At 45.3% G+C, this 17,634-nt stretch overlaps 1 protein-coding gene across 9 annotated transcripts in view; it reads left to right on the top strand.

The window, feature by feature from the left end:
- The window catches only part of rgmb (repulsive guidance molecule BMP co-receptor b), a 262,214-nt gene that overhangs the window by 27,654 nt on the left and 216,926 nt on the right, over nt 1-17,634 (top strand). For 8 of the 9 annotated variants that reach the window (XM_085987980.1, XM_085987933.1, XM_085988005.1 and 5 more), the window contains exon 2: nt 16,877-17,044. The exons of the other annotated variant lie outside the window; for it this stretch is intronic. The gene's annotated coding sequence lies outside the window, so the exon portion shown is untranslated. The remainder of the gene's footprint in view (nt 1-16,876; nt 17,045-17,634) is intronic. 9 annotated transcript variants of the gene reach the window in all.

The following is a 17,634-nucleotide window of genomic DNA, read 5'->3' as shown; positions in this document are numbered from 1 at the left end:
CACCTCCCGCAGAGCAGCCGGCTGCCGGGCGGGTAAATCAGCGGTAGGAAGCCGCAGCCAGGATGATCTTGTGCTTTTCACTGTGTGGGGGTGAGGTAAGAAAAAAAAAGAAGGGAAGTAAACCAACAGTCTGGGCACTATCGGACGACAAGAAAAGTTGTAGTAAACATGGGGTCTCAGCGAAGCTTTGCCCAATGTGAAAGCTGCTTTCGGTTTTCCTCTTTGGTCATTTGTCTATATGAGGAAGAAGTTCCCTTTCCATCACAGATCACCCCTTTTTGGGCTGCCCCTTCCACTTGAAGCCTTGTGGAAGCCCAGTTGTGCTTGGCGTTACAACAGACTGTTTGAAATATTAACATGCAGTGTCAGTGGTGAGGATCATCATACTCTCTTGGCTCTGCTGCTAGGTTTTGTGTTTATTTACTTTTGGGATGGTCTTGATTTTTTTTTAAGTAAATGAACCTTGCAAACTGGAGTAATGTAATTCATATCCAAAATTGTACCACTTTAAATACTGAAAACATAACTAGGCTCATTTATTTGTGTAACGTGTTATAGTGTCATTTGTAATAGATTTCTACCTGTAAGTCTGTGCCTAAGTTCCTTTGAAAAATCAATATATGATTTTTTTTTAATGTTCTGAAAGTCCTAGATTTAGGTTTCTGACAGAGCACTCCTGAATTATAGATATCTTTCTACAAATCTATCTGATCCATGTGTGGCTGAATTGTATGTCTTTAGCCATTACATATCTTGCTACTTTTCATTTGAATAAAAGAACAAATTATACAGAACAAACCTCTAACGGTATTGAAGTACAAATTCAGCAGACACATTCGGTAACTCGAGTGCTTAAATCCTAACCAAAAGATGGCTGCATTTGGTTTTATTTTAGTTGACAAAGCAGCTGCCAGAGACAAAAATAACTGCAGCAAGGACAAATGTCTCATGAATTTGACTGGGGACTAGTGGGAGATGACTGCCCATTCGTTGAACTTGCCTGCCTCAAGATTTTTTTTTGGCTGTTTTATTATATATTCTCCAATGTTTTGAGGATGAAATGCTGCATGGAAGAGATTCAAACATACATTTTTTGGGGGGAGGAGGGAGGGTGGTAGGACAACCGAGGAAGGGGAAAAGACTGGGCGTCTGCCTCAAATGACCTTTTTTTGCCAGCTGGTCTCGGAGGAAGGTTGACGACAGCCATGGGATACTCGGTCTGTAAGGACTAATTATTACAAAGACGAGAAATCAAAATAGCAATTTGAATGCTCAATTTTTTTTGTTTACTTGAAGTTGATTAAAAGGCTTATTAGAAAACAATAGTTAGCGATTTTGCAATTATAAGATTAAAATGTTTAATCATAAATGGCTGTAAATTAAAAGCACAAGGTAAAATGATCAGAAATAAAAGACATTAGTTGCCATTGCCATCATGAAGTTGAAGCATTTATCACTCACTGAGTTAGGCACCAAGTGCAGGTGCACTAATGTGGTAAAACTCCTTTTTAAATGACAGTCTGTTAAAAAATTTAAATGTCCTCATTATTGTGCAATTAACATATTTTCTACTGGGATGCTTTGTATGGAAGTCATTTGCAGGCATTTTCTGGAATTTAGGGTCCTGAAGCAAATTTTCCATCTGTGCAGCACTTGAAACAGAGACCAATGAGACCATTCCATGAACTTTAACAAGAGAGGCAGCTGTGAAAGCAAACCTTTGCAGTGGAGGTCACTCGGATAAATTGATGTTTTAAATGTTTGAAGCTACAGACATGATCATTCTGTTTTCTTTTTTGCTTTGTTTTTTCTTTAAAAGGAAATAAGTACAGAGCAGCAAGCTTATAACCCGACAAAATAATTTACCATTCCCAGATGACCCAGTACTGTAATGCAATACAATTTATTTTACATCTAAAGATACTGACCCAGTGTAGTCGAGTGCTAAATTATATAGCTGACTTTTCCACAGTTTTACTTGGACACCTACCAGAAATACAGACATAAGAGGTTGTGATTCAAAAATGTATTTATAAAGATGCAATTTTATATTTGGATTAATCTCATAGTTTAGAACTGTTCAGAAGATCATGTGTTTATCTGGATAAATTCTTGCACTGTACAGAGATGATTATTAATGGCTTCATGTTTGCAATTAGTAAGAATCGGGACATACTACAAAATCATGCAGTTAAAAGTCCCTTATTGTACATACATTGCACTGATATATTAAACAGTTATGTGTAGGAGTGCTATTTATTACCTATACAACAGTATATTTTTCATTAAAATCATTCCATCAGCTGGCTACACCGTACTCCAGGTCTGACATAATATTGCAAAATTATGTATGTATTTTAAATACAGTATTGTTTCAGTATATGTACACTGCTGCAACAAACCGACAAGATTGAAGTGCCTGACCAAATGCCACAAACCCATCTGTAATAACCATTATGTCAGCTCAGCTTGTAGAACTCTGACCATTCAGGCTAGAAGTTTGTGGATTCAAGGACTTGAGCATATGGATACATAAAAAAAAATACTTGAATTTAAACATAACCATTTGGGGGCGGACAGGGGAAAGAAGAGTTAAAATATCCTTTAAACTACAGGTTAGTTGTAGTTTTGAAACCTTTCCTAGTTTAGTTTGAAAATTAATATTTATTTGAAATCTTTAATTCTTAAGGTGCTAAAGAATCCTAAGGAGTAGGCCATTCAATCCCTGGATCTTGTTCTGCCATTCTGTTAGATCATGGCTGATCTGTACCACAACTCCATTTACCCACCTGTGATCCATATCCCTCGATACCCTCCTCTAATAAAAATATATTGATCTCAGTCTTGAAAATTTAAATTGTCCTAGAATCCACAGGCTTTTGGGGAGAAAGTTCCAGATTCCCACTACCCTTTGTGGAAAAAATGCTTCCTGATTTCACTCTTGAAGGCCTAGCTCTAATTTTAAGATCATGCCTTATTGTCCTGGATTCTCCCACCAGAGGAAATAGCTTCTCTGCTTCTGCCCTATGCTGTACCCCCTCCAAAGTTAATATATCCTTTCTAATTTGTGGTGCCTAAAACTTAACGCAGAACTACAGATGGGGTCTGACCAAGGCTCTGTACAACTTAACTGCCTCTTTGTATTCTAGCCCCCTTGATATAAAGGCCAAAATCCCATTAGCCTTTTTAATTACTTTTTGTACCTGTGCACGAGCTGTTAGTGATTTGTGTACCTGGACACCCAAATCTCTTTCCTCCTCCACAGTTCCCACTCTTTCGCCATTAAGAAAATGTTCCAATTTGACTTCCTTGGATCCAAAGTGGATGACCTCACACTTCCCCTCATCGAACTTCATCTGCGATAGTTTCACCCACTCGCATAATCAAAGAATGGAAAATAGGTTTGCTACTCTAAGCATTGTGCTCTCTGCTTCTTTCTCATTAGTTGGTGTGCAGAATGATAATAGGATTTTCATTCTATCATCATGCCAAGAAAGCTTTTAGATCTTTGGAATCTTTTGAAATTGTATTTTTATTCAAGCCATTTCCTGACGTGGGTGCAAGATGATATTTATGTTAGCCAGGCATTCTGCACAGCACATGTATATTCTTTATAAAAGACTGATGGTAAGCAGTTTTTTTAGATTTCTTGTTTTGCTACCAATTTAAGTAGCAGTAGAAGCTTTAAAAAAAAAAGGAAAGGGTGCAAGAGACTGCACCATTGATTGAATGTATCCGTAGCAAAATTAGAGCATTTAAAATTATTTAAGCTTTTTTATATTTTGGCCATTATGAACATTTTAAAATTAATTTATGTATTTTCATTCAAACTATTTTCAGAAATATTTCCAATTTTTACCACAGTTTCAAGTGTTGATGTGATCTCTTTCCTTCTCTGGTGTATTTAAAATTTTATCTCTCAAAAAGTTTGTCTGTGTTGCCTGTCATGGACATTAGTTTTCTTCAAACATCCATCAATTCTCCTGTTCCATATTGGTTAAGTGTCTTCTTCCTCATTGAGTAAGGGGGTGATTTTTTGACGCCCGAGGAGGCGGGTTTGGAGGTGGGAAAATCAGCAAAAATGAGCGCGGGTTCGGAACCCGCCTTCGCGGGATTTTGCCGGTGTCGATTTTGCAGAGCGGGAATTGGTCCTGCCTCCAGCTGGCCAGAGAGCTTGTAAAGAGGCTTAAATGCTCGTTAAGGGCCTCTCTTAGCCTATTTTGAGAGGCCCTCCTTATTTTTCGATCATTTCGGCGTGTTCTACGACCCTCCTAAACCACGCCAGCTAAACCTAGCGGGTTGACAATTGGGTGGTGTCCTCACAGCTGCAGGTCCAACATTAAATCGGAGATTTCATCAGGGATTAGTTGCAGGTGGCAGAACTTTGCTTTAAAAGGTCTTTGAGCACTTTTAGCAGGCCTTCCGCAGTCGGAGGTGCTGCAGCTTGAATCTATCAACTGTGGGAACTCCTTGGAACTCTTCTACCTGCTTGCAACGAACACTTTCCCAGTGGAGGCATCTGCAAGCAAGCAGCATGGGAACCATTCATTTCCTTTCACCATGGACCTCAGATTTGGATGAGGAGCAGCCACAGCAGCAGCAGAACCAGGCAGCTCAGCAGCAACAGCAGCAGGAGCCCCAACCTCCTGCTCAGCCACCTGATGCTGTACAGGGCAGAAGGTGCCAGCGCATCGAGGCACCTCACCGGAGGAGATACCCCCGACAGAGGATTTACAGACAGAGGATGAGCTACCTCAACATGAGTGAGCAGCAGTGCCAAAGAATGCTGAGACTTTTGCGACAGGTTGTCCGAGAGATCTGTGGACTGCTGCAGCAAGACCAGTTGCCCAGAGGAATGGGTGGACACCCCCTACCAGTGGCTGTTAAAGTCACCACCGCACTCAACTTCTTTGCCTCTGGCTCCTTCCAGGGATCATCAGCGGCTTCTCCCAGTTGGCCACCCACAGTTGCATCACGCAGGTTACCAAAGCCCTTTTCACTAAGGCTCACAATTACATTCAGTTCTCAAGGGATCAAGCAAGTATAACTGCACATTCAGTTGGCTTTGCAAATATGGCAGGCATGCCAATGGTGCAGGGCATCATAGACTGCATACATGTGGCCCTTAGGGCACCCCATCACAACCCAGCTATCTTTGTCAACCGAAAGGGCTTCCACTCCCTCAACGTACAGCTGGTGTGTAACCACAAGAAGGAGTTTTTGCATGTTTGCGCCAAGTTCTGTGGTTTTTGCCATGACTCTTTCATCCTGCAGAACTCTAGTGTTCCTCTGCTTTTCAGTCCGCCAAACCAACTTAACGGATGGCTCCTTGGTGACAAAGGCTACCCCCTGAAGAAGTGGCTAATGATGCCGATCAGGAGGCCAGCTAACGAGACTGAAGAGCGCTACAACACCAGCCACACTTCGACCAGGTCCATCATTGAGCAAACCATTGGGTTGTTGATGATGCGCTTCCGATGCCTTGACCGATCAGGTGGCGCCCTGCAGTATACACCATACAGGGTCTCCAGAATGGTCGTGGTCCGCTGTGCACTGCACAACATCGCACAGCGTCGTGGCTTGCAGCTTCCTGATGAGCAAGTGGCTCAGTTCCAGCCCTCCTCGGATGTGGAGGAGGAGGATCTGGAGGAGGAGGTCGGAGCGCTGGTCTATTGACCAGCAGCAGCGGCAGCACGCGAGCACATGGCTGCCCGTGATGCAAGGGATGAACTTATCCTGGCCAGATTTGCATAGGTTGCCCAAGTTGGCACATGTCCTTGGCTCCATCCTAAGACATCATTGACAATGGACATGACTCTCTGGCCTCTTTCACTCAGGTCACCAACCAGACAATACAAGTGTGGCGGAGCCTGCAATGTGGAGCTGCCTAAGGTGAAAGAACAGATGCCATAATGCCAACATTTTGGCATGAAATCATTTTAATGCTTTCCAACAGGGATGGCATTTCATCAATGCACAGAAACATTCACCCAATCTGCACACAGATCTGAGGGTTATATCCCTTGCCAGCTGGACCCACACAGCCTTGGTTTCTTTGGGAGGTCTCTTCCTCACAGATGAGTGGAAGAGCACCTCCCTGGCACCCCCTCAACCAACATTTGCAGCGCCTCATCCGAGAACCTTGGGGAGGCCCTTACCTTGGAATTGGACATAGTAGTTGTGATAAAAATGATAACTTCCGGGAAGTTATGTCATCACTTCCTGTGAACTATGAACTATGAACTGTGTACATACCTCACTTCCTGTCATATGTCACTTCCTGTTGGACTGGTATAAATACTGGTCTGTTCAGTATTGTAAGAGGCTTCTACCAGAGGCATGGTAAAGACCCCTCTTGTGTATATAGTGTGTTTATAAGTTACTTAAAGCTTACTTAAAGTTACTTGATGGTAAGTCTCCTTTTTCTTACATCAATTTAAGTAACTTAAATTTACACTGACAAATACTAGACCTTCAGACAAACTCGGAAGTTAAGGATCCAGGGAACCACCCATCATGGAGAAAATCCTTAGACCTATTCGTCTGGACTTGGACCCGAATACACCAGCAGCTAGCAGGGTATGGAAGCATTGGTATCGTACTTTTGAGAATTTTCTGGATGAATGTAAAGCGGATGCTCCTGCTAAATTGAAGATACTTGTCAATTATGTGACCCCAAAAGTGTTTGAATATGTTGATGACTGGGATAATTATGAAGAGGTGATTCGGGCACTTAAGAAACTGTATGCGAAGACCCCAAATGAGGTCTATGCTAGACATCTACTGGCCACAGCCCGACAAGGGCCAGGGGAATCAATTGACGAATTCCTGCAAGAACTTCGCAGGCTCAGCGTAGATTGTAACTTTCAGGCAGCCTCAGCTGAGCTGTACCGCCAAGAAATGATTCGTGATGCTTTCATCTGCGGGATTGCCCCTCCATTTATACGCCAGCGTCTACTAGAAAGTAAAACACTTGAGCTACAAAAAGCTTTTGACCTAGCTTGTTCACTGGATTTGGCAAAGAGAAATGCAGACCTCTATCAGCTGCCCAGATCTCGATCTGCTGCTGCAGCTGCAACCAGACAATTCAAGCGGTCTCAGGTGAACCCTATCATGGGGGAATCTAATTCTGATAATTCTGATGAAGAAGAGGAGGACGACCCCACTTCAGCAGCCTCTTGGCAATCTAGGAAGGAATGCTTCTTTTGTGGAGATGCTTTTCACCCTAGGAAAACCTGCCCTGCTCGCAATGCAATCTGCAGTTATTGCGGGAAAAAAGGACACTTTGCTAAAGTTTGCCTATCAAGGGCCTCTACGAGGGCCAATCCAGCTAAGGCCTACCGAACTGCCCCAATTAGGGCCTATCAAGATGCTCCAGCTAGGACCTATCAAGCTTCCTCTCGAGCTCTCTCCCGAAGAAGCACACCGAGAGTTTTAGCCACTCTCTGTGCAACGACACCAATTACAGCTGCTTGCCCACAGAACCTGTCTCATGCAGCCACAAAAATTTCAATTAAAGGGCATACCTTAGATGCCTTAATTGACTCAGGAAGTACTGATAGTTTCATTAAGGAACAGATTGCGAAATTGAAACTACATGTCTTCCCATCGGACCAGGCAATTGCGATGGCCCAGTCATCACTTAATACCAGAATCTCCGGCTTTTGTGTTGTTGATATGACACTTCATGGTCGTATGTATCCCTCCACCCGACTTTCGGTGCTCAAGGACTTATGTAGTGATCTCCTCTTAGGGCTGGACTTCCAAAAACAGCATAAGAAACTCACCATTGAGTTTGGTGGATCCAAACCCGGACTTACTATTTCTAATATACCGTCTAAATTACCATTTTGTGCATTATCAGCAGCTTCACTTGATGAACCCTCATTATTTGCCAGTATTCCGCCTCAATGCAAACCGATAATAACGAAATCGCGGCGCTTTAATCAGGAAGACCAATCTTTTATTGCGGCTGAAATCTCTCGACTTCTAGCAGAGGATATCATTGAACCATGTTCGTCGCCCTGGCGGGCTATAGTCGTCATTGTCAAGAACCCTCTAAAACCTCACAAACAGCGACTATGCATCGATTATTCGCAAACCATCAATCAATATACCGACTTGGACGCCTACCCATTGCCACGCATTGATGATATGGTTAATAAACTGGCCGAATACAAAGTGTTCTCAACTTACGATTTAAAAAGTGCCTATCATCAGTTACCCTTGAAGGTCTCAGATAAGCAGTACACAGCCTTTGAGGCCAATGGACGGCTGTACCAATTTCGTCGCCTCCCATTCGGGGTTACTAATGGAGTGGCTGTCTTTCAACGGGCAATGGATGGCCTGGTTAAGCAGGAAAACCTAAGGGACACTTTTCCCTATCTTGATAACATTACCATTGCAGGTCACGATCAACAGGAACACGACTCCAACCTCCAAAAATTTCGGGATGCCCTCCATCGCCGTAATTTGACCCTGAATGAATCCAAATCTGTTGAGTCACAACCGACCATCAACATCCTTGGCTACTGCGTAGGCAATGGTATCATTAAGCCAGACCCAGAAAGACTTCGCCCGCTCCAAGAGCTCCCGTCACCTAAGAATCCGGCTTCTTTACGTCGGGCTCTCGGTCTGTTTGCATACTACGCTAAATGGATTCCTCATTTTTCGGACAAAATCCAACCCTTGCTGCATGCTAGATCATTTCCACTGGGAACAGCGGCTGTTGCAGCCTTTAACCTTCTCAAAAAACAGTTGGAGAAAGCGGCTCTTCACTCCATTGATGAGAATCTCCCTTTCGTGGTTGAATGTGATGCCTCGGAGGTGGCGATCTCGGCTACTCTGAATCAGGAAGGTCGTCCTGTAGCATTTATGTCCAGGACCTTACAAGGTGCCGAGCTACATTATCCTCCGGTTGAGAAAGAAGCCACAGCCATCATAGAGGCAGTACGGAAGTGGAACCATTTTCTAGCTCGCCAGCACTTTACATTGATCACGGACCAACGATCAGTCGCCTTCATGCTCGATAATCGAAAACGAACCAAAATTAAGAATAATAAAATACAACTTTGGAGGATGGAACTGGCCTCTTTTGGTTATACCATTCTCTATCGGCCTGGCAAGGAGAATGTGGCCCCGGACACCCTCACACGGGCATTCTGCTCCACTATGTCATCCTCCACTCTCATGGATGTCCACAATGGTTTGTGTCATCCTGGCGTTACGCGCATGCTACATTTCGTACGATCACGGAATCTCCCTTTTTCCACTGGAGATGTAAAGAAAATATGCTCAGAATGCCGGCTTTGTACGGAATTAAAACCTCAGTTCTTCCGCCCCTCAGATGGTATACTCATACACGCAACCCAACCGATGCAACGACTTAGCATCGATTTTAAGGGCCCAGTGCCCTCTTCAACTCGGAACACATATTTGCTCACCATGATCGACGAATATTCACGTTTTCCGTTTGCCTTCCCCTGCTCCAATATGCTGGCGTCCACAGTAATCTGCTGCCTTGAGCAGGTATTTTCTCTCTGTGGCATGCCGGCTTATATTCACTCAGATCGGGGTCCATCCTTTATGTCAAGGGAACTCAAGGACTACCTCTCGGAACGGGGAATTGCTACAAGCAAAACAACACCATACCATCCCATCGGAAATGGGCAGGTAGAGAGGTATAACGGTATCATCTGGAATTCCGTACGTCTCGCTTTAAGATCTCGGGGCCTACCAGACCAGCAATGGGAAACACTGCTTCCGGATGCATTGCACTCTATACGGTCCCTGCTTTCTACAGCCACAAATACTACACCTCATGAGCGGTTCTTTGGATTCCAGCGTCGCTCATCTCATGGGACATCACTCCCGTCATGGCTAACTACTCCTGGACCTGTATTACTCCGAAGATACGTTCGGACGTCTAAAAATGACCCTCTTGTAGACGAGGTCGAACTAACCGATGCCAACCCCACCTATGCAAACATACGATATTCCGACGGCCGAGAATCTACCGTATCATTACGGGATCTGGCTCCCTGCCCACCAGGACCTAGTGGGACATCGGGTGATGGCATTTCACCAGGAAACTCTTGGGACCTATCGGGTACCCCTCTCCATGATCCTGATCGGACACCAACTAGCTTGGTGCCGGTAGAACCCCGTGCTCAAGGTTGCGACCCTCCCAGTACCGCGCATGAAAGTACTGATCCGCCACAGACCAGCTCTGCACCTCCCTCTGAACAGAGGCAGTCCGACTTTGAACCTATTGGGGCTCGTACTCGAAGCCATGATCTCCCCGACCCTTCACAGGGCAATCCAGGCCACACAGACTCTGACCAATGGCCAACCGCATGTAAGCGGACCAGCGACCCTCTACGACGGAAATCCAAACGGGTGCGACTCTTCCTTGTTCGGCGGCTGCGGACCAAAAGGTAGACCACAGCCTCCTAATCCTGCAGGAGGGAAGAATGTGATAAAAATGATAACTTCCGGGAAGTTATGTCATCACTTCCTGTGAACTATGAACTATGAACTGTGCACATACCTCACTTCCTGTCATATGTCACTTCCTGTTGGACTGGTATAAATACTGGTCTGTTCGGTATTGTAAGAGGCTTCTACCAGAGGCATGGTAAAGACCTCTCTTGTGTATATAGTGTGTTTATAAGTTACTTAAAGCTTACTTAAAGTTACTTGATGGTAAGTCTCCTTTTTCTTACATCAGTAGTTTCTCAGAATATGTTGCAGGTGGTGCAGCATCGGCAGAAATCCAGTGGAATGATCCAAGGCAGCAAGCAGCCCTTAAATCAGGCTGGAATAGTGATGTCAGCAGAGGCGAGTTTCAGTCCCAAAACACTAATTGAGCAAGAGCAGCCCACACCTCTGAAATCAAGTAGCCAATCGGGAAAATCGCAATTTTTTGAAAACTATCAGTGGAGGTGGGTTTCAAACCCACCCAAACTGAAACCCGCCTCCATCCTGCCTCCAGTGGGGAAATCGCCCCCCAAGTGTTTGTCTGTCTTTATCTCCTTTCTTAACTATTTTCTGCTTTCATAATTCACCAAACATGATGGACATTTCCTATCTCACCTTCCAGTCCCTCTGACATCTGCCTTTTTTTCTTCTTCCCCACCCACCCACCTCCATGAAAAATCAAAAACCTCCGCTCTCGATGAATCTTTCCCCCACTAGCAGACAGCAACATATCATCCGCAATTCCAGGGCTGGGGCCAACTCGGGCATGATGTAAAAAATGTTAGTACAGATGCATGTTGACCACTCCTACTTGGTGTGCCCTTTTGGTGCCGCCTCTGCCCACTTTGTGCTCTATTCTGTCGCCACAGCTCCCTGCTTGGTACCTACCCTGGGGCTATTTGCTCTGTCCTGTCACTCTGTAGCTGTAGCCCCAATCCTGTTGTGAGACATTGCTGAATTAAAAGTCAGCAGTTGCAGCTCAGTGAAGGAAAAAAACAATTGGCAGAGATCACTGTAGTGATGGGCAAAGCATCGGGAACCGTGAGAAACACAAAGATAACAAAACGCAGGAAGGTAGGAACAGTGAGACAAAGAGCAAGTCTGATAGGTCAGGTTGCAAAATACTTAGTCCATAATTACATTAAAATAAATTTGGTTCCAAAATTTTAAAGGAGGACATGCTAGTGCTAGTTTTATTCAGGCATTTAAGTTGGTAGCTTGCCATCATAGGTAGGACAAAGACATAATTGGAAGCAATTTCATAACCTCACCAAACGGTAATGCAATTGCAGCATTTTCTCCTGTTGATCCAGTGGACAATATGAACAATGATGTTGTAAATTAAAATGTGCTATTCTGTAATCATATGATCGAACGCCTGTAGCTTACAGTCAAAATTTTAAGAAATGAAGGAAAAATCCACTTAGTACACACAAGGATTGGTTATTTAACTAGAAAACATTTTGAAACTGGACAAAGAGAAGAAATATAACAGATTTATCAGATTTTTAGAATTTGTCCCAGGTGATTTCCAGGAGCAGCAAGGCCAAATGGGTCACAAGGCTAACCTTTTCTAGTCTTTTGGAAATCCTGTGAATCATGGAGACCACGTGACTTGTAAGATATAGGATGGCTAGTTACAGGGTAACTTCAGCCATACAAAAAATGTATCCTTACCATCGACCGTTGACAATGAATGAGATGCAGACAAAGGGGCTACAGGACACTTGGGGGGGATTTTATACTTCTGCTTGAAACGGCATGAGGCCAGTGAAGCGGCCACACTGCCGGCCCAAAGCCAGTGCCAGAAAGCCCAAACCATTCTTTGGTTCGGGCCTCATTTAAATGCTGGCAGCAAACTGCAGGGATCCTGATGCAGCTCACCAGTTGTGGAAAGGTGGGAAATCGGGTGGGCATTCTCCCAAATAAATTTTTGGTCCTTTTTCTGGAGCGGCCCCCAGTGATCCCTTTTAAGGACGGCTGGTAAAACTCACTCAACACCTGGTGGAGAATGCACGGTGCACACTTCGCCCATTGGTACCTGAAGATTTCAGTCGAGGTCGCACAACTAGGACCCCAAATTACATATTTAACTAGACTTTTGCCCAAAACAGGTGGGTGGGCTGCTTGCCCATTTATGGTCTACCTTAAAATTGTATCAGTCGGGCCTTGGGTGTCAATGAGGCGGCGGAGGTGCCTCCTCCCTCGCCCCCTGATTTTCAGCTACTGGCTGTCAGTTTCTCAGGGGGCAATCACACCCTGGATACATTTCCATTTGATGTGGGATCATCACTACATGAAGAGAAAAGTAACTCCTGTTCGGTAACTTTGAAAAATCACCCTTGGCCAGAATTTGGCTGGGATATCTCAATTTTGCAGGGGTGTGGGAAATCGGGGTCTATTTGTCCAGCCATTCGAGGCCTTGATTAGGGATGATACTGACGGTAAAAGGAGGGACTGGCAATGCAAATAAGAACTGTTATTGTTAATCCAGCGGAGTTGGCAGTGGAATCACTGACAGGTTGCCTCGAGGTCCAGGGCAATCCGGAGACTTCTAGCATACTTTGTTTTTAAATATTGTGCTTGAATCCAGTTTAGTTTTATTTCCTGAACCAGACTCTCAGCATTGATTTATGTTGTTAACAAAGAAATACCACTTTTATATAATTTATAGGTAATTATAGCATGCCTTACCTTCCTATTAAAAATTGCACTACAGAAATACAAGCGTCCTATGAAGAGCTTTTGTCAGAAATGTCCTGATTTTGCACAACAAATTGCATGGTTGTGTTTTGTTGGGAAGACATTATGATCACTGAAACATGCTAAAGAAATAAGGACCTAACAGAAATTTTGACAAATTGTACTGTATAGAGAAACCTGAAGCAGTAGCAGCTGCACATCCTTAATTACTATGGGCTCGAATTTCCAAGCCCCTTAGAGGCGGGAGTGGTGGGAAAATTGCAGAATCGGGGGCACGAACCCATCCCGCCCCCAACCCGCCTCCGTGCCAATGTCCCAGGAGGTGGGTATCTGACCTGTGCTGGGAGCCGCCTCCCCGAGGCGGGAAGGGGATTAGTGCCAATTAACTGCCTGTTAACGGGCAGTTTTTTGCCTAATCCCTATTTTTATCCCTGAAGTGTGGGCTTCCCGACGGCTCCGAACCGCGCCAAGTTAGCGAGGCGGACCGCCGGTCTGCAGGGGTTGGAGGGGTCGAGATGTCCGTTGTGCAGGTGACTGATGGATGCATGTGTGCAGAGGTAAGTGTGTGAGGTAAGTGTAAAGTGTTTTAATAAGTTTTACTTACCTTTACTCTCTCCTGCAGGCTTCCTTCCTTCAGGTCTCGGGAGTCCCTCATCTCACCGGCACAGAAAGCAGGATGGCCGCTGAAATGTCAAAATCTGCAGCATTCTGCTTTCTGGCCTGGAGAGATCTCTAACTGAGTCTGAGTAGAAGGACTCAAGTTAGAAGACAGATTGTCAGTGTTTGACAGCTTCACAGAGCTGTCAAACGCTGATTTTTCATCTGTCAAAAGCTCTTGACAGATGAAATGTCAATCACTGACGTCAACAGTAACCAGGTGTCCCTTAATTGGCCTGCTGAGCCCGCTGGGCGGGCATAACAAGGTCAATCAAGGGAAAATAGCGTGGGTTGGCCACAAGTCGATGGAGGCGGTACTACAACCCAAAAAGTGGGAGTCCCGCCTCCATCACGTCCCCATTGACAAAATCCAGCCCTATGTCTTAGACATGCAAAACAGGTTATTATGTGGAGAATGTAGAAATGTTGGTCAAACAGACTTTTCTTTTAACTTTTTCTTAAGACATCAGAGATCATCAAAATTATTAAATTAATTCTTCTCCGCTACTGGAAAGGAATTAAAACGTTTTGATGTACCATTTTTCTAATTATGTCTGGTGACTAACGTGATATTGTACCTTTTATAGAGATAATAGAATTAGCCTTATCAGAAGTACTTTTGTTCTAGTCAAGACTTATGCTGCTTTGTGAAGTTTTTGGGTTGGTTATGCAAAAGCTTAGCAAAGTCAAATGGGGAAAAATTGCGTCGCATCGCCTTTGGGGCGCTAACTTCGCCTTTTAGCACCCGGAAAAAATGAGCACCCCGCACCCGAAATTCACTGGTAGCGTCCCAAGAGGGAGGCGGGATGCTACTGGAAGTGCCCCGCTTCCCTCTTTGGGCGCTGCAAGTGAATATCACGGCGCTACGTGCCGCAGCACTACGCACTGCGGCACGTTGTGTCGCGGTACTGCAGGCCTTCCTCCCCTTATTAAAGGGGTGGGGCCTAGACCCGAGGCCCAGCTGGGCCACCACGGATCAGAGTGCAGGCAAAAGAGCCCGGCACTCAAGAAGTACCGGGCTCATGGAGGGGCTGCACACAAGGCTGGGGACAGCAACGGGGGCAGGTTCTGGCAGGCGGTCAGCAACAAAAATGGCTGCCCGGCACCTCCCCTTTAATTTGTGCTGCCCCCGGCTGCAGGTAGGCCCCCCGACCCTGTATGACATAGTGTCCGGTGGCAAGTCAGGGGCCGCTACCGAAGATCGCAGCCGGGGCGTGAGTGGGGTGCTGCACACGGTGATGACGTCATCGCTGGAGGTGCAAGCCACGGGGCGCTAATGGTTACCGCCGCCGTTAACCTCCCGCTGAATTTCGTGGGAGGCGTTGGCAGCGCTGCGCCCGGGCACTAGTTGCTTTGCGCCCCGTTAGGGTGCTAACGGGAGGCACAATTCAACCGAATTTTCCCACCAAAATCTACTAAAGGTGCTTAAGCAGAAGTATATTGTATTAGAAAAAATGAAATAGAAACTTAGTTAATTTGCTTTGTTATTGGTTCAATTTTATAGCCCCGTGAAATTAATTTCTTCCAGCACGGATTCCACATATGGATAACTTGCATTTATAGAGAACCTTTAACATAGAAAAACATCCCGAGATGCTTCACAGAGACAAAAGGGAAAAAATGGTTGCTGAGCCAAAGAAAGATATTAGGAGGGGGTCACTAAAATCTTGGTCAACCAGGTGGGTTTTAAGGAGGGTGGTAAAGGAGGAGAGAGATATGAAGAGATGGAGGCAGATGCAGAGCATGGGGTCTAGGTTGCAGGAGCAGATGGTGGGGCGAAGGCAAGGATGGGTTACATAAGAGACGAAGCTGCGGGAGCAGACAGTTCCAAAAGGGCTTGTAGGGCTGGGGGAGGTTATAGTGATAAGGAGGGGTGAGGCTAGGAGGATTTAAACACCAGGATGAGAATTTTAAATTGGAGGTGGTGGGGGACAGGGAGCTAATGTAGGATAAGTGGGACTTGGTGCAGGATAGGATTTGGAGAGCAGAGTTTTGGATGAGGTGAAATTTACAGAGGAGGGAGGTTGGAAAGCTGAACAGAAGAACATTGAAAATAGTGGAGTAGTGAGGTGACAAAGGCCTGTATGAAAGTTTCAGCGATAGATGGCCTGAGGCAGGATAGAAGTGGGTGATGTTACAGAAATAGGCTGTCTTTCTGATGCAGAGGATATTAGAACACGAGCATAAGAATTAAGAGCAGGAGTAGACCATACGGCCCCTCGAGCCTGCTCCACCATTCAATAAGATCATGGCTGATCTCCGACCCCAACTCCACTTTCCTGCCCGATCCCTAGAGCCCAAAAATCTATCTATCTCAGCCTTGAATCAACGATTCGGCATCTTAGCCCTTTGGGGTAGAGAATTCCAAAGATTCACAACCATCTTGAGTGAAGAAATTCCTCGTCATCACAGTCTTAAATGGCCGCCCCTTTATCCTGAGGTATGCCCCCTAGTTCTATACTCTCCAGCCAGGGGACTCAATCTCTCAACATCTACCCTGTCACTTCCCCTCGGAATCTTATATGTTTCAATAAGATCACCGCTCATTCTTCTAAACTGCAGAGAGGAAAGGCCCAATGTACTCGATCTCTCCTGATAAGACAAACCTCTCATCCCTCTCATCCTGCGAATCAATCCAATGAACCTTCATTGCTCCACCTCTGAGGCAAGTATATCCTTCCCCAGATAAGGAGGCCAAAACTGTGCACAGTACTCCAGGTGTGGTCTCCCCAAAGCCCTGTACAATTGTAACAAGACTTCCTTACTCTTGTACTCCAATACTCCAACCCCTTTGCAATAAAGGCCAACATGTCATTTGCCTTTCAAATTGTTTTATGTACCTGCATGCTAACTCGGTTTCCTGTACGAGGATACCGCAATCTCTCTGAAAACCAACATTTAAAGTTTCTCACCATTTAAAAAATATTCTGTTTTTTTAATTCTTCCTACCAAAGTGAATAACCTCACATTTCCCCACATTATACTCCATCTGCCACCTTATTGCCCACTCACTTAACCTGTCTATATCCTTTTGCAGGCTCTTTGTGTCTTCCTCGCAGCTTACTTTCCCACCTAGCTTCGTATCTTGTGCACTACAAGAGAGCGCGAGAGCAGGAGATCAGGCCAGCGATAAAAGGGCGTGACTGAGCCGACCAGCGGGACTACAAGAGAGCGAGCCTGGAGCAGCGCCAACCAACCTGGGAGGGTAAGAAGTAGAAAGATTCAAAGTGTGATGTCACAGGAAAGCAGGAAAGTGATTAGTTTGTTCGTATTTCTCTCTTTTTCTTGAGCATTGGTTTAAATTAAGAGCCAGGATTAAAAACTAAACGTTCAAAACTTAAACACTTAACTAATGAAATACACTAGAGATGGCAGAGCAGGCGATTTGTTACTGCTGCAACATGTGGGAGCTGGTGGACACCATTGGGTCCACGGTGACCACATTTGCAGTAAGTGTTGGTTGCTCAAGGAACTTAGGCTCCGTGTTGATGAGCTGGAGTCGGAGCTTCAAACACTACGACACATCAGGGAGGGGTAGAGTTACCTGGATGCTGTGTTCCAGGAGGCAGTCACACCCCTTAGATTAATTCAGATTTGGTCCGTGGTCAGGGACAGGTGGGTGTGACTACGAGCGAGGCAGGTATGGGGACCCAGGAGGTAGTGGTGGAGGAGCCTCAGCCCTTGCTCCTTTCCAACAGTTACGAGGTTCTTACTCTCTGTGTGGGCGAGAGCAGGGACTGCAGTGAGGACGAGCAAACTGACCACAGCACCGTGGTACAGGAAGCTATTCAAGTG

This window comes from Somniosus microcephalus, chromosome 1 (assembly GCF_052327205.1).
Source record: "Somniosus microcephalus isolate GS21.2 chromosome 1, FLI_Smic_1.0, whole genome shotgun sequence".
Classification (NCBI taxonomy): domain Eukaryota; kingdom Metazoa; phylum Chordata; class Chondrichthyes; order Squaliformes; family Somniosidae; genus Somniosus; species Somniosus microcephalus.
Note: the sequence above shows the minus strand (reverse complement) of the source record. Positions and strands in the feature narration are given on the sequence as shown.